Source organism: Phocoena phocoena, chromosome 4 (assembly GCF_963924675.1).
Source record: "Phocoena phocoena chromosome 4, mPhoPho1.1, whole genome shotgun sequence".
Classification (NCBI taxonomy): domain Eukaryota; kingdom Metazoa; phylum Chordata; class Mammalia; order Artiodactyla; family Phocoenidae; genus Phocoena; species Phocoena phocoena.
This window is the reverse complement of record NC_089222.1, coordinates 123,068,746-123,093,333: the sequence shown is the minus strand read 5'-3', so window position 1 is coordinate 123,093,333 and position 24,588 is coordinate 123,068,746. Positions and strand designations below refer to the sequence as shown.

At 36.9% G+C, this 24,588-nt stretch overlaps 1 pseudogene; it reads right to left on the bottom strand.

Moving 5' to 3' along the window:
• Positions 1-22,048: 22,048 nt before the first annotated feature.
• LOC136122372 (ribosomal protein S6 kinase beta-1 pseudogene) lies at positions 22,049-23,630 on the bottom strand (annotated as a pseudogene).
• Positions 23,631-24,588: the final 958 nt, after the last annotated feature.

The following is a 24,588-nucleotide window of genomic DNA, read 5'->3' as shown; positions in this document are numbered from 1 at the left end:
CTGCTGCTGAAACAGTATTAGACATTGTAAATGGACCAAAGATTATATGTAATTCATCTCATAATGAGGACAGTAACTAATTCAACATTTGTAAGTTCCCCACATGACATTTCCTCCATCTCCCCCACCATGTAGACTGCTGAGATTGAGGAAGAACTCAGTGTGGCAGAGACGTTAGCACATCTGAGATGTGTTATGTATGAAGTTGTCCTTGTGTATGTAAGAGAATCAGGACATTCAGAGTATCAGGAAACAGCCAGGCTTCAGGAGGGACCCTTCCTCCTGGGACCTGTCTGTTTTTCCCAGGTGGTCGATCTATGTTGTAAGCATGTCTGGGTGATCAGTATGTCCAGCATGGATAGTATCTCTGAGCTGTTAGTCTCTCCAGAGAGGTCCTTCTACCCAGACTTTGAGTGAGAATAGAGTACTCAAAAAATAGACGTTGTTCAGAGGGTGAGAAATCTTTATGTTTTCCCTGCACTTTCTACTAGGACTGGAAACAAACTCCTTGTTTTGCCTTGAATTTGACCATGAGTTGAAAGTGTAACAAGAGTAACTGATAGGAAATTTAAGAGAGCCTCTCAAGTCCCACAGAGGGGGAATCCGCTCTTATTCCAGACCTGCCAAAGACAAATATCTACCTTCCCCTCAGTAAGGATACTCCACAGTCAGGGAGTGGGGATGCTGGTGAGAAACAGCCTTCATGGATGATGACAAGGTTCAGCTTAGGCTCTAGATGGCATGGGTTCTATCTCTCTAAACCCTTCTCCCAGCCTTTCCCTCACAATCCCTCTTTATGTCTTATTGTCTCCAAAGTCCCTGTCTTCTCTCCCAGGACGTTTGCATAGTAAGGGCTGATGTGATGAAACTAGCTAATTGATTTAGCTAATTGATTGTATGGCTTGAGTTGCCTGTCATACCTTAGTGTCTATGTGAATTGGGGTAATTTAATTACCCAAACTAGCTGTATTTCCTCATGAGTAAAAAGGAGTTAATAAGCGAATGAGTCTGTATCATAGTTTCTATAAAAAAATAAATAAGACAAATCCATGTAACAAAGTGCCTGTTACACCATTAGAGCTATCGATAAAATTAGCTCTTGTGTTCTTAACCAAAATATGCTTAGGCGTGTTTCCCAAAGTTTAACAGACGTGGCTTTCAAGTGATCCTTGGATGTTTGCCTGTTGATTTACTGGTGTTATGTAAACATCCCCTCTGGACTTTGGGAATCAGTGAAACCAAGGCCATACAGAACCTGGGGAAACGGAGCTACAGTTTTCTCAGGGAGATTTACTGAGCAGTGTCAACCACTGGTCTAGGGTGTTCAGGAAAATATCAGTGTGCCAAAGTGTTAATGGCTTAGCTTTCATGGAGATTACTATCCAGGAGGAGAGACAGACAATGAACAAATAGGCAAACACATAAATGTAAAATTTTGACTTGCCCTAGTGCAATAAATGAAAAGTCCATAGCACCATGAGGGCATGTAACCTGGGAATCTGACCAGGACTAGGGCATCAAGAGACTTCCATGAGGAAATGTCCTTTGGACAGTATAGCATAACCACTGCAATTGTGGAATCAGGGGCCAGGCTGCCTGGGTGCAAATCATGACTTTACTACATATGGACAAAGTGACCTGGGTAGTTGCTTAATCTCATTGGTCCTCAGGTCTCTCATTCATCAATGCAGAGAATGATAGTGTTGGCCAATGTGTTATAGTGAGAATCAAAAGAGTCAGTATTTGTAAATCGCTTAGGATTGGCATGCAGTAGACACTATAAGCACTACTATTACTAATAATCTCAGTGCTATAATTATTAGTTGTTGTGATTTGTAGATTATTATGGGTTAAGTAATAAAAAGGACTTGGGTAGGAGAGAGCATAGGAGAGAGGAGACAGTATCCTAGGGAATGGACAGAGGGGAAGTGTTATAAAAGGAGAGATGAAAAGGGAGAGAACATAGAGGGCATCACAGGCCAGCATTAAGGATTCTTAACATGATTACTCTGCAGAGAAGCTATTGCAGAGGGCAAGAGTTGAGGTCTGACTCTGAAAACAGGGGTTGAAACAGGTGCAGAACTAATTTTCTTGTGTTGGCCTCACATGAAATAGGAGTGGAGAATGGAATATGAAGTGTGATGCTTTCAGTCTAGATCACAAAACCTCTCTCACCCAATCCTTAGTCTCACTACAAATTAAACAGCTTGGATGGAAAGAAATTCAAGGACTCTAAGAAGAGAGGAAAAACACACACAAGATGGAAGAATCCTGAGTTCCTCAATTACTACACGGAACAGAGTTGTTCCATCACCCTGTTGATTTGAAATGGTATCTGAGGTCAAAAAAGAGTGAGAGAGGGTGGCATCCTCACCTACCCTGAGTCTCCAAGCAGTTGGATCCCACTCTCCTTGTCCCACTTGCTCCACCCCCATAGCACAAGTCTATCTGTTAGAGTGTCTTTGCTTTGGAAACAATTAATGTAATTGAGTTCCCAATTGCTCCTAGAACACCAGACTCTCTGCCTTATAAATAGATTCTATTTATTTATTTTTAGCTGTTGCCTGTGGCTTAGCAGTAAGGTCAAACTTAAATCAAATACTTTTTTGAAAATTAAGTATGCATTAATGTTAATACAGCAGGTTGAAAATTACCTGTTTACCCCTCACCTTGACTCATCAACTATTAACATTTTATTATTCTCTCTCCTTGATAAAGAGAGAGGAATATAGATACAGATTTATATATGTAATATATGGGATGTAGTCATCAGTATACTTCCTCCCTAAATACTTCAGTATACTTTTCTCAAGTACCAGGATAGTTTCTTTTTAGAACAGAACAGTAGTATCACACTTAAAAAGTAGAATCACACAGAGTCCATGTCTAATTTCCCTCAATTTTCTTCGGAATATTTTTCCTACCCTTTCTGTTTTTCCTACCCTGTCCTTCTAAGAATCCAATCCTGGTTCATGTGCTGGATGTGTCTGTTGTCTATTTCATGCCTCCCAGTCCAGAGCAGTTGTCCCACCTGCCTCTATTCTCTGTGAGGTGGAATTTGTAAATAAGTTTCAGTTGACTCCCTTGATGGAGTCAGGTTATAGGACAGTGTTGACTAGAGCTTCAGGGGTAATAGAAACCTGGATTCTGAACTATACCAGTTCCTGGCTGTATGGCATTTGTCCATTCGTTTAATCTCTCTAAGTCACTACTGTCTTCCCTGTTAAATGAGAATAATAGTAATAGTAATAATAATAATGCCTAATTCATAGGGTAGTAATAAAGATAAACTGCATAACAAATGAAACAAATTACTCCATCACTGAATTAAAGAAACTCAAGATATGATAATAACGATGAAGATGAAGATGTAATGATGATACTACGGCTAGTGTAACTGTTATTTTTAGCATGACTGCTGAGGCCTTGATGTTTTGCTCATCGGATAGGGTGCCAGTTTGCACAGACAGTTGTTTTATTCTTCTTATCTCAGCATATAGCACAGCTTTACTCTCAAAAGTGTCCTAGCTGGAACGATGAATTATATGATCATGCTCTCTATGGGGCGACAGTTCTCTCAATAATTGGCTAACTTTCTCTCTGTGCTAAAAAGGAACTCCTGCTTGATTTGCACATGCCTTGCTCTCTTGCTCAAACTCCCGACAGGTCACATCACCCATATAGCTGACTTAACAATGTCCCTGCACTTCCCCACCCACACATTTTTTTTTTTTCCTCCCCAGTAAGACAATTCTCTGGAGGGAGAGTCCATCTTCTTTTTTTAATGTTTATTGCTTTATTTATTCATTTTATTATTATTTGCCATTGTTGTAGTTGTTGCATCACAGGTCACTTCATATAATAACTTCAAACAGTTTTATTTGTAGTATCAGATCCTCATAAATTCTTGTAGACATGTTTCTAACCACCTCTCCAGCTAACCCTTCCCACTCCTCTGTAAACACTCTACTTTCTACTTACATTCTCCCTCTGCTTTCTCGTTCTCCAGACCTTCACAGTTAGGAGAGAAGACCAAAAAAGACAAAATAGACCAAAAAAGACAAAAACAAAAACAAAAGCTTAACAGTAGGAACAGTAAAAGGCCGTCCACCACCACAGTGACTAAGGAAGTACACTGAACTTGGTCCAACTCAGGCTTAACTAGACCCCATCTCCATGAGACTACACAGGGCCTCTGGCAGCTTGATTCAGAACTTCCAGTCAAATCTTGTTTTAAACTACATATCTTTCCTCTCAGAGCTAACCCTCAAGTGCTTTCTAGAGCAAAATTGGCAATTCCTGTTTGTTTAATTACCTTGTTCCAGGAAATTGAGAGCACCCATATGATGCTCTAGTTTCCCATAAGCTTTAAGGATTTGTTTTGTTTTCACTTCTCTGTCTTCTCTTTACGTGCATAGATGGTGGTTCTAAAATTAGGAGTAGGGATCAGGGCCAAATGAGAAGTAACAATAGTAACATAAAATGCTTATTCTTAGCTCCCAGTTGTTAAAAGGAAAGACCTTCTTTTCTTCGTGTCAGGAAAAGCCATAATCAATTTGTGGCATTCTTAATAATTACTCTTAGTGATTTGATAATCTACATGTCCAAGTTTAGAAGCTGCATTTATTTCCAATCTTCCTCAGGGTACATTGAAGTCAGCGGGCTGGGTAATGCTGTGGGGAGTAGATGTGGCTGGAATGCAGCCACGGTTCCCACTGTCATGGTTCCTTTGCCTCACTCATAACCCTCCCTCTGCTCTATCCCTAGAGACAAAAATTTCCTATCCCTAACCCAAATATACCTATCTAGTACCTATTATTTTAGGAATGAGACAAGAATGACATGGTCATTATAGTTAGGTAAATAATCTTGGGGAACTGGGAATGTCATTCTTTTTCCATTAATACCAAGAATGCTCATTTTTATCAGAAAATGATAAATTAATCCATATTTTAATCAACATATATCTTTATGCACCATCTATGCACATATTCAGTAAAATAATTGGATTTATTGTGTCAGCACAGAAGTATTAAACATTTAGTTTATTGCCTTATTTGAATTGCACCTAAATTTAAGTGGGTAAATCACATATCAGGATTGTAATTTGTTTTTTCTGGAAACTGAGACTATTGGACTTAGAAACTTCCTTCTGACTTAGCTTTACTAGGAGGTAAACCTAAGCAGCCACATGCATTAATTTAATCTTTTTATTTATTTGCAACAGATTGTGTCAATTTTAATCAAGAAAAAATTAGAAAATGTTATTATTTTAGAACATCAACATAAAGTTGGAGACAAAGTTTTTGCCTGCATAGTAAGTTAATTACACATTTAAACTTATCTTAAATATACACAGTCTTATATTTGTTATTGCTTAATAATTATCTGATATAAAAGTGTGATGCAACTTTAATATAAAATTATTACAGCTATTTAATTTGATATTAGTTTTCAACAGGAAGGCTAATTAACGAAGGGCAGAAACTCTCCTAATATCATATGTTCTGAACTTATCTGTTCATTTTCATTCAAGGTAGTATCATTAAATAAAATCTCAAGGAGCTTAACATTGATATTTTCTTCTATTCAACTATGTTCAATATATGCGTAGTTCAACTAAAGGGTTAAAAATAAGGCTAAGGCAAATGTTAATAGCGATTTTTTAAGGAGCAAATAACAGGTTTGACAAAGTGAAAGATAGAAAAAGGAATCTCTTTACAGGAGAGGTTGTTAAATATCTGAACAAGTTACTAAAGGAGTTTATAGAACTGGAGAACTTTAGAAACAGGAAATAAATTCCTATCTATAATACAAATGATAGTTTGGGTGAGATTATGACTAAAGAAAAAAATAATAGACCTGATTAATGCAAATGGAATTTGTTAGCCCTGTAGGTTTGAGATTTATTTTGGAGGCTATGATAAAATCAGATTTAAAAGTCACACCTCATTATAAAATCCACCTAGAGAAAAAATTTGATTTTGAGATATGTTTGAACAAGGAAAATGAAAGGAAATTATTGTCTACTCCACGTTAATACAGTCTCTACCATACACAGAACAAGAGTTTTACGTTCTTATAATACTTATGAAATATTGTGAGGAAAGTTCAAGTTTATGTAGCTGGGAGATAAAAATAGGAACTGATGAGAGATTCCTCTTATGGATAAAGACAGTCTTTGTTAAGTAAAATATTTTGTTGGCCCACTTTAATTGTCGAAAGTTAACACACAGAATGTTCCCTGATGGGCCAGGGACCAGGAAAGTATACAGATTGCCAGAAAGAAATTGTGGAGTAGACTGCAAATGAGCAAAAATAAGAGAGGGGTGGAGGAGAGAAGTACGATTTACAACCCCAGGACCAGGACACATGGGTGCTCTGCCCCAGCCCTGTCCTCAGCCTTGCCCCTTCCTTGAAATGGTGTAACCTCCCCCCAACCTCCTGCCAGTGCTCAAGACCTGCCAGGGTGTGCAGTTGTCTCCACGCAGCATCATGAGCCCTGAGAAGTCTCTCTATAGGTATAGAGTCATTTTCTTCCCTTAATAGCCTTTCTGACACTTTCCCAACTTCCTCAGTGGGGTCAACCAGATGCCCAGAGGACCTCCAGGGCTGAGCTCTATGAGATCACATGGAGTCTTGTGCATGGCTAGGTTCCAGGAGGGTGGCACAGTTTGTCAATCACCCACTGATCAGAACTGTATTTTTCCACAGGATCACTAGAGATTAGGTCACCCAGAATGGGTGACTCTAATGATGTAGGTGACTCTCAGAATGCAGGGTTCTGGACCACTGACTTGCAACTCCTGAGATTTGGCTTGAGCTGAGAGTGAGGGAGTGTGGGCCCATGTTCACCTCAACACTGCCCCTGGTCTACAGCACTGGAGAGTTGCAGGGATAGTAGCAGGCATACCTTGCCCTGCGTGCCACCCTCCGCGGGCACCTAGGCAGTTACCCGCTACAGCTGCAAGCTCTAGGCCACATATCCACAAGTCTTCCAGGGGTGGATGCATCTATGTCCTCTAAGTTTTTGAGACCATTGCTCCAATGCAAAGGGGACCTATAATGTGATAGATGTGGATAAGGGTCAGACAGCTTTTCCTGTCCTGTCCTCCCCACTGGTGGTAGCAGGTAGAAGACAGATATGTGGTGAATATTGAGAGATCAAATTCAAGAAATACATTGATTACAGTCTAAAGGGTTCAAGAAGAGATACAGATGAAAAATGTGCTGTTTAGCTTCACTGCTATAAAATCCAGAATGGAATATGTAACAACTATCATTTGCATTTTCCTACGCAATATCAGTAAGACTTCTCTTTGTGGTCATCCTCAAAGCCTGTAACAACTTTTGAAGGAGTCATTCGGAGTCAGTGTTCATGCATGGCACAACAGGTGATGCAGTGTCATGTGTAATGATGAAGCCAACATTAAGTCAATGGTTTTAGGGAACCCAAGGTGTAAGAAGATCTATATTGCTTCAAAACAAATCCCTTCTAAAGAGTCACAGGAATGTGGGTAGTAGTAGTGCTGTCACATTTTCTCACAACCTTTTTCTAGTTGTGGTGGATATTAAGTTAGGCAGTGTGGTAGGCAGGATTCACTTGCCCTTGTATCATCCCTTTCCTTTTGAGTGTGGTTGGAACCTTGGAAAATAAGGAGATATCAATTCTGTGATGATGTTGCATTATACAGAAAAAGGTAATTGTCCTGGGAAGGCTTGATACAACAGGTGAGACCTTTAAAAGCTGCATGTTTTATCTGGCTGGTTGAAGAAGAAAACATCAGAAAGCAATGCTTTGGCTGCCCAGGAAGAAAGCAAACATCTATTTTGTAAGTTGTATATGGGAGCCATATGGCAATGAACTCCATCCAGGTGGTCTCCAAGGGCTAAGAGCAGTTTGTAGCCAAAAGTTGGCAGGAAAGCAGGGATCTCAGTCATACAACCACAAAGAAATGATTCTGCCATCATAGTCCAGTGAACTTGGAAGAGGACCTGGGTCCAGATGAGAGCCACAGTTCCTGCCCACACCTTTATTTCAGCCCATCCAGACCTTCAGCAGAGAATCCAGTCATACTGTGTCTTGATCTCTGACCTTTGGAGACTGAGAGAGAATAAATTTGAGTGGCTTCAAGTTGCTAAGTTTGTGGCAATTTCGCAGCAATAGAAAACTAACACATTCAGGAACAGCACAAATGACAATAAAGTCCATGAATGGATGGTCCCTGGCCTTGCACAGGAAGAGATAGTGCCTGGTCACTAAAACAAATCTTCAAGTGCTCTCTTTAGACAATGAACAAATATTTATGTCCCTCATCTCTACTGTTAGTATAAACAGTCATCAATAAATCACTATACATCACCTTGGCCATGATATTTTAACATATTTTAAAAAAATCAAATTGTTCATATTGACAGGGTCCCTGCCAAAAGTATTTACCCATGACCATGCATACCCTATGGGTTTCACTGCACCATGAACATGTGTTTCTTGTTCTGATGATACACCTTTTCATTAAGACACAATTTAAGTTGAGTTTTATGTTACTTGCAGTTAAAAGTATATTAAATGATAAACCAATATTATTTAAATTAAGGTATCATGAATGATTTAACTCTCAGTTTTGCTGACATGAATATTCAATCAGTGATCAACTATATTTTTGTTTTGATTTCTTTTTTCTCTATAGCTGAGGATATAATGATTTTACCATGGTGACTGAATTATTTGTGATGCCAACTAGGCACTTGCAGGGATTGTGGGTCTATTTATATATCATCTGAGACATTTGAAAAAAAATCCTCTTATTTTGCCAAGGCATTACATCTTTATTTCTTAAAATCACCTCCTAGTATCTTGGAATCAATACCACATAATTCAGATAGTATACTTCTGTTAACTCCTAAGGACAATGGGACCCAACAGAGTTAGGTCATCATTGTCAAAGACAAGTGAGTGAAAGAAAAGGTCAAATTATTAAAAATTCTTCCCATTCAGTTGTGTCTCTAAATGTTAGATTTTTCCTTAAGATATATAGGTTAGAAATAATGAAACTGCTTCTTTCAAGATCTCACTTATCATGGTTTAGCTCCTTTTATTGTTGCCATTTTAAATAATGCAAATGGAAAAAATGTGTTAATGGGGTCCCTGAACTTTCTGTGGAAATCCTCAAGATTCTGGGGTAAGCAAGCACGTCAGACTGAGTCAAAATTGGAGTAAAATGACATGCAAGGAGTTGTTTTCTTCAGATTTATCTAGTTATATAAAAAAGTATACTGTAGATATTAAATTATCTTATAGACTAAGATAGAATATGTTAAACATATTTTTAGAATATGGATGATTAATAAAAAATTTTGTAGTTCACTGTGTGTTTATACATGTATGTATATACTATTATATACTCATGTACATATAAAAGAGAATAAAATAAAAAGTAAAAAGACCAATTCCTGATGAATGTACTTGCTTCGAACTATTTGACTTTATTAATGTGATAAAATCAGCTTGTTATTCTAAATATGTTACTAACTTATTAATTAATTTGCCAATTAATGAATGGATGATAATCTGTTTTTCTGAGAACAATATATTTAAATATGCTTTATAACCAGTAGTTTTTAAAAAGCTGGTTTAAGAAATTGGAATGCAGAGAGTAAAAAAACATGTTATTTGGGTACTTTGTCTGAGGGGCTGTAATAGGTTAAACTGCTGGATTCCCATGGTAAAGCAAGACATTTATTTTTTAACCATGAAAAGTTGAATAAAGGTTTTAGTTGTAATTTAACTATGACATTTTCATCTTTCTTAATGTCCAGCTATTCTTAATAGCTAACAGTATCAATTATTTTACTATTTCATATTCATATTTCACGTCTGTAGTTTTGTATATTTTATAACTACATGCAAAACACATTGGAACTCTTAAGACACTAGAATTTTCAGCAGACTATAAAATACGATTTTAAAATGTTTACATAAAAGAGAAATTTAATAAGTGATACATTTACCACACACATCATTTTCAATAATGAAATACATATAATGAAAAAATTTCAAATTCTACTTTCAAAATAACCTCTCTATAGCATAAAGCTCTGAGATATTCTTTAAACTTATGTTTAAAGCATTATTTATATATTGAAGAAAACATTTTAAAATAAAATTGCTGCTTATACTTGTGAGAGCCCTTTGTCATCATAGTAAGAGTCAGCATATATGAAAAAAAATTTACTTTTTCCAAAAAAAAGTGTTACTCATACTTACATCTGACACATCTCATAAATGCTTCCTCACCAACAGCCCCAGATTCCAGGCTCAAAACTGCATTCTTTCACAGTCAAGTGACTACCAGTATTTTTTCCAACCTTTATTCCATTGATTGATACTTGTTTATCAGCATTTTATTAGCTTGTTTATTTATAACTTGACTTGGCCAGGCATTTACCATCTCACCTGTGAGATATCTGGAGAATGTTTATACAGTTTTTAATTATTAAGGAACTTACAGTTAATCTAAAATATACTTTGTGCTGTGTCACATCTTCTAATTTATATTTCTTTTCTGAAAATTAGATCTAAATTATATATCACTAAAATTTCTTCAGTGACCCAACTAGAGCTTATTTCGATCGTAAATATTCATGATATGATTAATTTATTTGGAAAACTTCAAATCGGTCCTCCATTATTGCTATTATATGCTGAGTACCATGCTATGCGAAGGAGTTTATAACACAAGGACCTAATCCTTCTCTGAGGTCAGAATCTAGGAACCAGCACAATAGATTTAGGTACAGAAAAAAAGAACAGTGATGCAAGTCAGCAGTATAGGATCTCCTTAGGAAATATCTGATTATGAGTTCCAGTCACATTTTAGAAAATAAGTGCTGTGAGTTTATAATGAATGAGCACATGGAAATCATCAGAAATGTTCTCTGACAATGACTGGAAGTGGTCTTTAAACATGGAAGGAGTATGGGGAAGTGCAAAGGAGGAGAGAAGACATTCCAAGTGGACAGACTGTCATGGTGAGGGACCAAGCATGGAAATGCAGATGGGAGATTGTGAGACAGTCAATAGACCACTGAAAAGTGTGACAATGCTGGTGTCAGAGGTTGAAGCTGGGCCCAAAGTTTTGACTTGTAGGATCTATAATGAGGGTCTTCTTTAGAGAGGAATTCTTTCAAAACCTTGAAATGCTGAAGATTTCCTGCCACAGAGGTGCCTTATGGGATATGGCAGCAAAAAAATAATATCCAAGGAAATTTTACTGTAGAACCAAATTAACACTAATAAAACAAAGATGTGGTCAATATCAGATTTAATTATTTCAAAATTTAACTGAACTCATGACTCAGCTTTCAACATTATCAAAATGTCTTCCCATTGAGTATTACATATGTGCTTTGTTTGTTTTCAAAGTGGAGACTTGGGTTAAGCAGACTTGTTTACTCTTACAATACCTGGAATAACTCGATGTGTAACCAACATGCTAACTTGCTGTATGTTCCCAAGTTCAAATTGCTTGTGTCACCTTTTCCTTTATTATTTAGATAAAATTGGCTCAAATCAACTAGCTATATATGGTGGGGGTGGGGAAAAATACTTCATTTCCAATGTCCCTAGAGATTCCTGAGGATTTGAAGGAAGGGTTGCCTACACTTTTCTCCTAAGGATCTCAAGCTCTAAATTCCTGCTTCTGCTTTTCTCTCTCTCTTCTGGATTTTTTCCTCCTGTATCTACAGTCTGTTTTCTACATGATGTCACTCTGCAGAAGTCACTTATCTCCATATTATATCATTTTCCAGAAGTCATCTCCTTCCAGGGGCCATGGACTCAAGGTTGTGTATATGCCAGACTTTACTGTATATGCAGAGCAGTTGAAGAATTTCACAAGAGTTTAGCAAAGCAACAATCTAATGTTAAATATTTAAGAATGTGTTCTTAAATTCCCTCAAACATTTCTGCCTCCAAGAAATTTTCCCTGATCATCTTTTTAATTCAAGCCACAACCTCTCATGAGTACTACTATTACAACTACTACTAGTCAATATTTATGGAGCACTAGACTAGTAGTAATAATAATAAAAACAATTACTAGGCATTCTATATGGGTAATTAGTATTCACACCACACTAGTGATGTAATTACTCTTGTATCTCCATTTGGAAGAGAGGAAAAAGAAGTACAAAGACATTACTCTTTTTCAAAATCTCATAGCAATGGACCATGGAGTGGAAATTAGAAAGCAGATTTCAGATTATGTAATTGTATTGACCACACTTCACAGTTAGCATATTTCTGGGCAGGGCTTACCCAAGAGTATGTGGAGCTGTAAGCAAATATCTTTGGTGGGGACCCTATGTACATATAAGGAATTGGATTTTAAAAAAATATGTTAAAAGTGCATGGACCCATGTGGGGTAGAGTGATTTATTAATGTAAATTTAAAATAATGGGTAGGAAGAGTCTTTGTAGTGTACTAAACTATCTTTTCTTATTGAGGCCCAGGGATCCTCTATTCTTTTTCTTAATCATCAAATGTGCCATTTCTTGCTAATTTTATTATTCCCGTCATGAGAAAAAAAGGTAGCTATATTGCTTTTGCACATAGTGACATGGCTTTCCTCAGCCTGTCTGAATTGAAACAATGTGGGCCTTTTTGGCTTTATGGTTCCTTAATACCATTTATTTAATGCTGCATCACCCATTGTGCCATAATGGATACTGACTTCAAATTACTCTCTCAAAAGTTGTGATGTAATTTTATTCAGAGTATGTAGGAAAATTTGAATGATAAATAGTTTTCTGGTCATGTTATATTTACCATTGAGAGTTCATAGTGTAAATGTATTAACTATTCTCTTGGACACTTTAGGCAAAAGCCACATTTGTAAACTATAACCTCTTTCAATGTTGACATTGCACAACACTTGTCTGCAAATCATGGAGGAGGGGATGAAGACCAGAAGAGGGGCCTAGATGACTAGAAAAATGGTCCCATTCATCCAAGTAATGTCCATTCCTTCTCTGGCTCAGCTTCTGACTTACCTGGGAAAGCATGACATCATATTGATCAGAGGCAAGATAGATGACATTGTTTGGAAGAGCCCATTGTTGTTGCAGAGTGACAAGGACTGCTTGACAGGGGTCAGAGAGCCTGTGGTGGGAATGGCTGAACTGTCCTCAGCAACAGTGTTGGGAATGCACAGGGTAAATGATGTCTGCTGCCTCCTTAGCCACCCTTGGGTGCTGTAGTCAAAGGCAGCATTTTAGTTGGAACATGAATTAGCAAATATGTCACCTAAACTTACACATGAAACTCAAGCCGCAGGGTCAGTGGTGGATAATCAGTAATCCAGAGCCCTATATTCTTTCTGTGAGTGACAGTCACTCAAAATCAGCAACATCCTCCATTCAAGAAAGAGGCATTGTGGTTAGGAAATGAAGCTCCCAACAACGTTCCCAAAGGAGACTTAAAGATTATTCTTTTGTACCCTCAGTTTTGCTATCATCTGAATATATTATTGTTAGAGATAAATAAATAATAAAAAGAAAAATCTGAGCTGCAAAAAAAATATTAGATCTAATATTAGATCTAAAATATTAGATCTAAAAAATATTAAATCTAATCAAAATTAGATTAAACATATTCCATCATAAAAATGTATTAAAATCATTGCCTAATTACAATTAATAAATGAATTGATAAAAGATGAGTAGGAAATAAATGAATGAATATAGGCACCAGGATTCAAAACAGTTTTCTAATTTCTACTCCAAGTCTCTTTGAAGTAATCTGCATTGCACACATCAATGATTCTTCTAATGCTCACTGACAAAAGGCAGTACGTAATTCAGTCTTTCTCCTAATTCTAATGGAAACCCATCTAGCCTCAACTGTCTACCACATTCCCTAATTTCAGTCATGCTGTAAGCGATTATTCTATGCCATGTCAGTATCCTTGTTACTTTTATTTACCACAATCAAATGTTACTTCTTCATATAAATTGAGGTTTGCATTAATGAATGCTCTTGCCCTTATACCTATCATCATTATATTCCATTGTGGGTGGAGTAAATGGGGGAGGAAACTAACTAGGATCCCTGAGGGTGCTTTTGTTGTTAACAAAGATAAACACTTGGGTAGTATCAGGGTTTTTATTTTTAACTGTTCCACTTACAAGTTACTTCTGCTGGCAAGGAGACAATATCCTTGAATTTTACTTAAACAGAACATAAGTATTCTAAATTCATATCTCATTTCTTTTTTAGATAATGCATAGCTTGTGGATTCTGCTCAAAACAACTTGCGTGTTCTCTTTATCAATCATTTTTTCCCTAGGTATTGAGAGCAATAGCCAAAAAATGCTTCAAGAAGACCCCTCTCATTAATAAATAATAATCATCTTCATTAAATAAATATATATCTTCTACTGAAATAAATATTAAAATGTCTAAGGAATTTGGGAAGAAAGTATATCTTAGTCATCTTTTAGCTAATATATTAGCTTGGCACATGGTAAGCACATGGCACTGGGTCATGGGTGCTGAATGACTAGGTAAATAAAATGTTCACATGGTTTCTGTAATACTTTGAACTTTTTGTTTTAAATATCATTTTTCTTAGCAAAAATTAAAATTCCCGCAGTTATATATTTTTTCTTTTCTTTTTTCTCTCTCTTCCTGTCTTTTTTCCCTTCCTTCCTTCCTTCCTTCCTTCCTTCCTTCCTTCCTGCCTGCCTGCCTGCCTGCCTGCCTGCCTTCTGTTGCAGGAAAAAATGGGACACCAGAGTAGAGTCATGTCCCAGGTCTCAGGTGAGTCCCTGGGATGGGCCGCCAAGTGAGGGTCCTTGGCTTCGTGCAGGAAAGAATTCAAGAGCGAGCCATAGTAAAGAGAAAACAGGTTAACTAAGAGATACACACTCCATAGGCACATTATGGGTCATCTCAGAGGGGGAGAGAGGCCACAGGGCGTGGGTTCCTCCAGGAAAATGAGAGCAACCCTGGGAGATACACATTCCATACACAGAATGCAGACAGTCTCAAAAGGCAGGAGTAGGACCGGAGGTGTGGGGATGGTTAGTTTTTATGGGCTGGCTAATTTCATAGGCTAACAAGGGGGAGGAATATTCTGTCTTGGAGAAGGAGTGGGAATTTCTAGGAGTTGGGGCACCATCTACACTTTGGCCTTTTATGGATGGCCTCTGAACTTCCATGGCACTTGTGGGTGTGTCATTTAGCATGCTAATATATTACAATGAGCATATAATGAGGCTTAAGTTCTCCTGGAAGTCAAATCTGCTGCCATCTTGGGCCTAGTAGGTTCTAACCAGTTTTTGTGGTATCCTGTTTTTCTTAATGGGTGTGCTATTCTTTTAATGGTTGTGCCCTGCCCCCTTCCTTTCTGACTCACTTCCTCCCTCCATCTTTTTCTTTCTCCCTTTCTCCCCTCCTTCTTTTCTTTCTTTCCCTTTCTTTCTTTCTTTCTTTGTTCTTTTTCTTTCTTTCTTTCTTTCTTTCTTTCTTTCTTTCTTTCTTTCTTTCTTTCTTTCTTTCTTTGTCTTTCTCTTTCTCTCTTTCTTTCTCATTTATTAAAGCTTTTCCTTTAAGACCATACATTATTGTGAAAAGTTGATAGGAAAATAACATTAATGCACTTAATTAAGGAAAGCTAGAAATTGGTCTCCATAACCTATAAACCTGCAACTCGGTAAAAAAATTGAGCATTTTTTTCTAATTTTTTTGGAAACACTCAAATATAAATTTTAGGCAACTCCAAACCAAATGCTTATAGAGAATTAGCATTAGAACCATGGATTCATTTCAAAAGGCATGTTGTTCTGTTACAATAAACATAATCAATTGTTCTCATGCTTATCACTCTATGAAAATTAAAATAACTTCCTAACTCAATACAATGTAAGTATGCAACCAACTCTTTTAATAATTTTCCCAGCAAAAAGGTTGTCATCTTACTATTCTTTGATTCAGCCAGTATTGTACATGCCATGGCATTCTAAGTATTAGAATTCACTGCCTGCAGGTGTGCAGCCCTCTTGTATCCATGAGGTATTCCAGAAATACACGAAGAATAACAAAGCAGAAAGAGGAAATGGACTCAGGTCTTTTTTGTTTGTTTGTTTGGTTTTTGCTTTTTTGTTTTATTTGTGATACGCGGGCCTCTCACTGTTGTGGCCTCTCCTGCTGCAGAGCACAGGCTCTGGATGCGCAGGCTCAGTGACCATGGCTCATGGGCTTAGCCACTCCGTGACATGTGGGATTTTCCCAGACCGGGGCATGAACCCGTGTCCCCTGCATTGGCAGGCGGACTCTCAACCACTGCGCCACCAGGGAAGCCCTCAGGTCTTTAATGATATCATTGATCCTGTAAATTAACCAATAGAAAAGCCACCCTTTCCTGGACCATTCTAGCTACTTGAAATAATAAATATTTTTACTTTTTTATCCAATTTTTTGTTGTTGTTCTTCTTTTTGGGTAACTTATACCTGAAATCATCTTCACCGATAAAAACATACCTATTGAGAAAACATTATTCTCATTGCTGAAATCTTATATGAATGGCTTATTAATAATTAACTAATTGATGAATCAAATTATAGACAGGGTAAAACAGAGCAATTAAGACTGATTTATCCCTTATATGTTCATATAAAATCCATTAACTGGACTTCCCTCATGGTCCAGTTGTTAAGACTCCATGCTCCCAAAGTAGGGGGCATGGGTTCAATCCCTGGTCAGGGAAGTTCCGCATTCCATGGGGCACAGCCAAAAAAAAAAAATTTAAAAATCCATTAAATGTGTATTATGTGTTACACATTATTTGAAATACTGTAAATCACAAAAGGTTACAAAAGAAATAATCTCTACCCAAAAGCATGATTAAATGAGGTTGTAAAATTACAACCAAGGTGTGTTTGAGCCATGTGTGAACTTGCAAAGAACTTGTACACTTATTTTCTGCAAATGGATTCTTTTCAAGCTTTGTCTATATGCAGTTATTTGACAGAATTGAAGAGTCAGTAAAATTATTTTTCAGATAACATCTTATTTCCTCACCTGTAGTTTGGGAAATCTATAAACAGTTTTTGGAGAATAACAAACAATAAACATTTGCAAGTGAAAAATCTATCAAAGACTATGTTGAAAAATAAATGTATAAAGAAAAATGAGAGAGAAACCAGATTGAATACACTCAGTTGTCCAGGAAATTACCAATTATATATAAAATTTAATACTGGAGATATTATTACTTATAACTCCAGGGATCTGGGTTAGTCCTGAAATAGCTGTGTGGTTTTTATCAAATAACCACTTCTCCAGGTAGTCTTAATTTTACTCAAATCAAATCAGACAGCCAGAGTGCTGATAAGTGATTTGGTCCCTTGGAAATCTGTCTTTCATTGAGGAAAGTAATAAAAAGAGGTAATTAGATGTCACTAGGGTATTTTGAGGACCTATGTCTCTACATCATAAGAAACTCCTTAGAGGCATTACATTCAGATATTAGTAACAATAAAACAAACAAGCATGCAAATAAATGAATTTTACTCCCCCTATACAAGTGGTTTCTTTTTAGCTTAAACAATTAAGAATCTCAATATAAAACATATTTTCTCTTTTGATTTTGCCACCAAGAACTTACTGAGATAAACTTGAAACCTCTATCCCGTTAGCTTGCTCTCACCACCCTGTCAGCTTTATTAAGATATAATTGACATATAACATTGTGTAAGTAAGGCATACAAGGTGATGATTTGATACACTTATATATTGCAAAATGTTTACTACAATGAGGTTAATTAACAGGTTTTTCACCACACATAATTACCATTTCATTGTTGTTGCTGTTACAATGGAACATTAAAGGTCTACTGTCACAGCAACTTTTGAGTATAGAATACAGTATTATTAACTATAGTCACCATGTTATATCTTATTCACCTCATAACTGAAAGTTTGTATTCTTTAACCATCATCCCCCTGTTTCCACCGCCCCTCAGCCCTGGCAACCACCATTCTAACTTCTGTTTGACCAAAGTGAGTTGATAAGTATCCCCGGCTTTATATTACCCCTGACATTCATCGTTTTCTTTCTTCTACGCCTCAGCTCCCTCATCTGTGTATTCTAAACTCATGAACTGTATCTATTTTTGTTAGTTTTCGTCAGTTGAGAGCAGATAAATGTCTGAGTTTTCTTAACTATAAGTTGAGAAAATGTGCATAGATGAGCTGTGTGACATCTTTGAATTTTTAATGTTGCATTTATCTATTTCTTCTTTCATTTAATTTGTTGTTAATAAGTGGTGACATTATTTATTGACTTTGATATTTCAAAGGAAGCCACTTCAGCCTTAAAAAAAACATGAATCAAAAAAAAATCATTTGAAGTAAAAAGATTAGTTGTACTAATCCAAACTTGTCATTAATAAAGGTAATTAAGAAAATATCTAGTTAAAAAATCTGTAAGCATATATTTTATTAGCATTAGCTTTACTTTCTTGTCTGTGAAACTAATGGCTATTATACCACAGTATATTCATTTTTCTAAATATAGTGATATTTTATAAAAGTTAATAATTACAACTTGTCATGCTCTGATTTGTCTAATGGCACACTTTTAAAGAATTATTTAGTCATGGGCAATTTCATTTCCTTAATCACGTTCATATATCAATGAGGCATGCAATACTATGTATCTCTTACAGTATTAAAGAAGAATATTGTTTTAAAATGTGTTCCACACGGACAAAATATGATGTCACTTTGCAACTAAAACACAGACAAATAAAACTAGATTCTGGAAGTCCTTCAATATAAAATTAAGCTGCAGAAGTCTATTTGGGAGATTTTCTTTTTTTTTTTTTGTGGCACGCGGGCCTCTCACTGTTGTGGTCTCTCCCGTTGCAGAGCACAGGCTCCGGACACACAGGCTCAGCGGCCATGGCTCACGGGCCCAGCCGCTCCGCGGCACGTGGGATCTTCCCGGACCTGGGCACAAACCCGTGTCCCCTGCATTGGCAGGCGGACTCTCAACCACTGCGCCACCAGGGAAGCCCTGGGAGATTTTCTTCCACATCTTTATCCTCTTCAATACCCCTTGGAGTACATTTCAAATGTGGATATCAAGTCCCATAAAATGGAGAAATGCATTGGTCTAATTGTATAAAATAAAATTTAACTGTAAAAATTCAAATGGCATATTTCTAATCTCTTCTGACTTTTGGTGATAGGACTAAGAATAAGAATTAGAAAGAACTGGTATTTTATGTAACACAAATCCTAATGCTTTCAAATGAAAACTTTTTTTTTCTCATAGACCAAAGCAACAGCAGTGATTAGTTTAGGTTCAGGGAAATTGGAACATCTGGCATGACATTCCTATTACACAGCTATTCCCCGTTGTCTGCAGCCGAAACGCTTAGGCAAACTTTGGCATGGGAGTCTATTACATTTGCTGTACCAGACTGTTCCCTTCCTCATTTGCCAAATAGTCTATTGTCTAAATTTCCACTTAATCCTTATGAAAATAATATTTTGCAACTTGTAGAATATTTCTATAAGCTCTCCACAGTGTCCTCATTTTGAAATATTTTAAGATTTTTATTATTCTGATTTAAAATAATTTTGTGTAATTTTAAAAAGTTACTTAATACTCACAAATTATTGTTGTTATCTTGATTTTTGTCCACTATTAATACATCCATATAATAGAAATGATTGAAATGCACCTTAATTTCCCTTTTACATCATATTCTGAATCACGAGGATATTATCTAGAACATGTAGGGTAGTTGACTGCTTTAGCAAGGCAGTAGGTTTGAAATCCAGGTTTAGATGAAAAAAGAGATATTTCACATTCCTAAGCAGCCAGTCTGAAGGATTCAGAGCAGAGAATTCCAACGTGGAGTGAAGCCTACACCAGCCCATTTGTCTAAGTGATGTTTGTTCTTCAGTAACGGAGTACGCGACATGGCAAAAATAATGCCTTTCCCTTTTAGTGTGAATTGAGAGAAGAAAAAATGGAAGAAAATAGAAGGAAAGTAAGTGACCAAAACTGTTATTTCTTCCATCTCTTGGCTTGGTGTTAGTAAGTTGAGCCGGGGATGAAAGCACAGAGACTGTGGCTATACGGTACAACTGTGTACATGGATGTGATACTATTCACGGCAGTCCTGCAGGGAGGCTCAGTATCATAGCCTGAGGCACAGAGCTGGATGCAGCGTGCAGCAGAGAGTCAGGAGTTCATGGGCAGGAACAGCAAAGTAAGGTCTAGAGCCCTGCTGCCTGTTTTTATAAGAGAAAGGTTTATTGCAACACAGACATGTCCGTCATTTTATATATTGTCTAAGGCTGTTTTTGAGCTTCAATAGATGAGTTGAGTTTGTTGCAATAGAGACCAAATGCCCACAAGTCTAAAAATATTTATTGTCTGTCCCTTTAAGAAAAAGTTTGCCAACCCCTGTTCTAGAGCTTCAAACAGACACAGGTGAGACCTAATATATGGGTCCTGAGCAAGCATAGAGAGAACAGAACTTGTTACACCAGCATGCAAGGAATAGACACTCTAGGAACCATGTCCACAGAACCATGCCTCAGAAAAAATGGAGTATGAAACAGGCTCCTACCACTTCCTAGGACCAATTATTCACAGCTCTTTCCGATACATTGGTAGTTTGAAAAGCGGTCATTGGAGTATTTATACCATGGAAATTGACAAGTGCCACAAATCAGTGCAGGCATGCATTCATTCATTCATTTATTTTTCACGGAGTTTATTTTTAAACATTTATCAGCATACTACTGCTTAGAAAATGAAGAGTCAGAATTCACTGCCAGTATTTAAGGTGATACAGGCTCTCCCACATACCCCAAAACCCATCACATAGATGTGCTGAAAAGAATGACAGAAATCCAAGTGGCTAATTGTTTTTACTTAAAAATAATAAGAATTACCTATGCTTTTAATTATTACCCTAGCCTAGTTTTAAAACAGGTATGCTTAAAATCTCTTGATTTATTTAATTATTCATTCCCTTATTTATTTATTTGTTTATTTATTCATTCATTCATTCATTTATTCATTCCTGTATTTCTGTGTTTCTGTTACCTGGCAGGTCAGCTCCTTAACAAAACCAAATGAGTTAACAAATTTGTTTCTACAAATTAGATTTTACTGTAAGAAAATTTCCAAATACACAATGTTTATATATGCATATATACATTAAATTGTATTAAATGGAAAATATTAAATACACAGGTTTTACATTGTTTTTAAAGCTTAAATACCATGAATGTTTCTCATAGCATTAAATACTCTTAAAAATATCATTTTAAAAAACAAGCTCATAATTTTTTTTTACTTTCTCTTTTTATATGATTAAATATGATTTTTATTTTTTATTTAAAATATTCGTGCAGGAAGAAATTAGGGGTCTTCATCACCACCTAGAAATTGAGAGGCTGTTTCCTGGGCTCAGTAAGTTACCTGAATAAAACATAACTTGCAACTTTTAGGTTGTTTGCACATAAAACATCAATTGATAAGTTTCTTTCGTCTTTGATTCCATATTGCTGGAGAAAGTTTGACCAAGTTTCATGCTAATTTATCCTTAGCTGCAAGTATTACAGACAACTTCATACTTTGCTTAATTAAAGGATAACTCTTTTTCAATACAATCAGAACTCAACAGTGATTCAGAAGCAATACCTTACCCTTAATACCATCAGCTTCAAGTCATCAACATGAAAATCCTTGATAAGTTTGAGAAGATGCCGCTAGGAATCAATTAATTGATGTTCCTAGTGCCTAAGAGTTTCAAAATTCGACTTCACTTTAGTTCCTTGCACCACTGATTGATTTTTGAAAATCCATGTTTATTTTTCCTCTGTCCAAAGTGTTTTATGGAATGACACTGACTCTTCAAGACTGTTATGTAGAGTCTTCTTTTTTCACCTTGAAGGATACTCACCCGTTCCCTCCCCACCTTTCTGCCTTAAATTCTTAAAAAGCATTGCTTTGTCACAGATTCATACGCAGGTGCTCTTGTTGTTTGGAGATCATGGGAAGAGCTTGATTTTGTATGGCCAGGAGTTTGGAGGTCAGAATGGAAATGGCGCTGAAGTTTCCCCAGTCATGGTCACATCTACCTGGTCTATTCCTGACACTTGTTTCCACCATATATGGCACAGGTGTCTGAAGATTTGCCATGCTGTCTTGAAGCAACTCTTCCCTGGAAATGTCCAGGAGAAAATTTGACCTGGCTGACAGGTGTTCATGGGCTGCCAATACATCTTCAAGTTGCCCAGAGTTTTGGTTCAAAGGAAAACTTTTCTTTCACGTTTTCAAGTACAGATGGAGTCACATATGCAGAACCTAAAAAGACCTGGCTGGCAATTTTGCTGAGAGCTGAGTCATCTGAGCTGTCAACAGGTAGATAGATGTTTGATGTGTAAACTTCAAATCAAACAGACTCACATCCTCTTTAGGTTGCAAAAGAGGTTTAAAGAGGGGGCTCTCCCTTCCCAGTTAGCAGTTCTTCCAAGTTAATATATCTGAAGAATGGATGAGCTGGAACTTCTCCAATGTCCCCAGGACCAGCTCCAAGATGAGAAGCAGCATTTCTTTTCAGCAGCTTTTTAAGCAGATTGCTGGCTTCTTCTGTGAGGTAGGGAGGCAAATTGAGTTTACACTTGAGGATTTCATCAATTGTTTTCTTTCTCTTCTCCCCAATGAAGAGGGTACTCCAGTCAACATGTCCTGTATCAAAGCTCCCCAGCTACACTAATCCCCAGAACTACTGTGGCCACTTTTCATCAAGATTTCAGGGTCCATGTATTCTATTGTTTCACAAAATGTGTGTGTGACTGTTGCATCATGAATAGATTCTTTGAATAGTCCAAAATCTATTAGTTTCCATGAACTTGGTGATTAAGCATAACTTTCTCCGACATCAGGTATATGTAGATAATCCCCCTTTGATGTAAATGTCCCAAAGCCATGGAGATTTCTGCCAGTAAAAGCAGGTTGTGTCTTCCATAAATATTTCCTCTCTTTCTAACTGCATAAGTAATTCTCCTCTGCTGAGATACTCAAGGATGAAGTAGAATTTTCCATCGGTCTGAAAAGCATAAATTAAATCCACAAGGAAAAGGTTCTTTAATTTCTCCAGAATATTCCATCCTACTTTTTATATGAGTTGTGTCTTTAGCACTTTTTACTATCATTGTCTTTTTAAGCACCTTCATGGCAAATATTTTCTGAGTTTTTGCTCCTGTTACTTTTCTTACTTGTAAAATCTCTCCACAGACCCCTTTACCAAGTACCCAAAGTAGCTTGAAACATTCTAGCCTGACTTTTTCTGGCCCTCTGTTCACAGTAGTTTCTGAGATTTCAAGTTTCTCACAATGCTCCATGCCAAGGGCATAAGGTCTAACTCCCCCAGGGTCCATGCTTTCATTTAACCGACTGCTCTCCTCCAGCTCATCCTCAGAACCTGTATCCTCTGGCTGGTCCAGACTATTTCAAACACTCCTGCCATGTCCTCAGCTTCCCTGTCTTAGAAATCTGGTGCTGGATAAAAGCCATCTTGCCTCCTTTATCGCCTCAAGGGCCTGGACCCTCCATTGCTACAGCCATCTCCAGCTGCTTGGGCTATCTATCTATCTATCATCTATCTATCTATTTATCTATCTATCTATCTATCTATCTATCATCTATCTATCTATCTATCTATCTATCTATCTATCTATCTATCATCTATCTGTTGTCTAAGAGGAGGTTAAGTTAATGCAGAGTCTAGGCAGCAAAACAGGCTCAGTCCATGATCCCTATCTGAAATGACTAAATGGCAACATACTTTCTGAATAGAAAACAACACAGAAGTAGAAGTTTGCAGTTGAATATTTTGTCTCTCTAGGGGAGATAGGAGGAAGGTGGAAAGTAAGACATTCAGCAAGCAATCCTACAATTTGAACACTCAATGCTACCTGAAGCTTACTTCCTCTGCCCAAGAAATCCATGCTTCTCTAGATTCTCTAGATAGATGTCAAGAATTTGTCAAACTGTTGTTCAAATTAAAAACAAACAAAAAACGACTACAGATCAGACATTTTCAGAGCACGAATTTTGTCATTTACCTAAAATCTCTAAAGTAAAGAATATGAGTGTGTTTAATCGCCAGCCAGAAGCAAAAAATAATCACTGCCAATTTTAAGAAATGTAAACTTTTTAAGCAAAATTCTCCTGTTTGGATACTTACTTCATATGAAAGTTTTAACTACTTTAAAAATTCTTTATGCAAATATCTTTAACATACATCTTTATAATTCCTCTATTTCTTTAAGTAAGATTATTTAAAGTAGAGAAGCAAGGTAACATGATATTTATGTGTGTGACCTGTTGAGACAGACACCATAGTTTTGAAATCTGGCCCCAAGAATTATCAGCTGTGTCCCTGAGTTTATCTCACCCCACAGTGCTGCAGTTTTCTTATCTGTAAAAGAGATTAAAAGTGATTCGTACTCCATAGGCTTGGCACAGGTTACTATATATAAAAAATA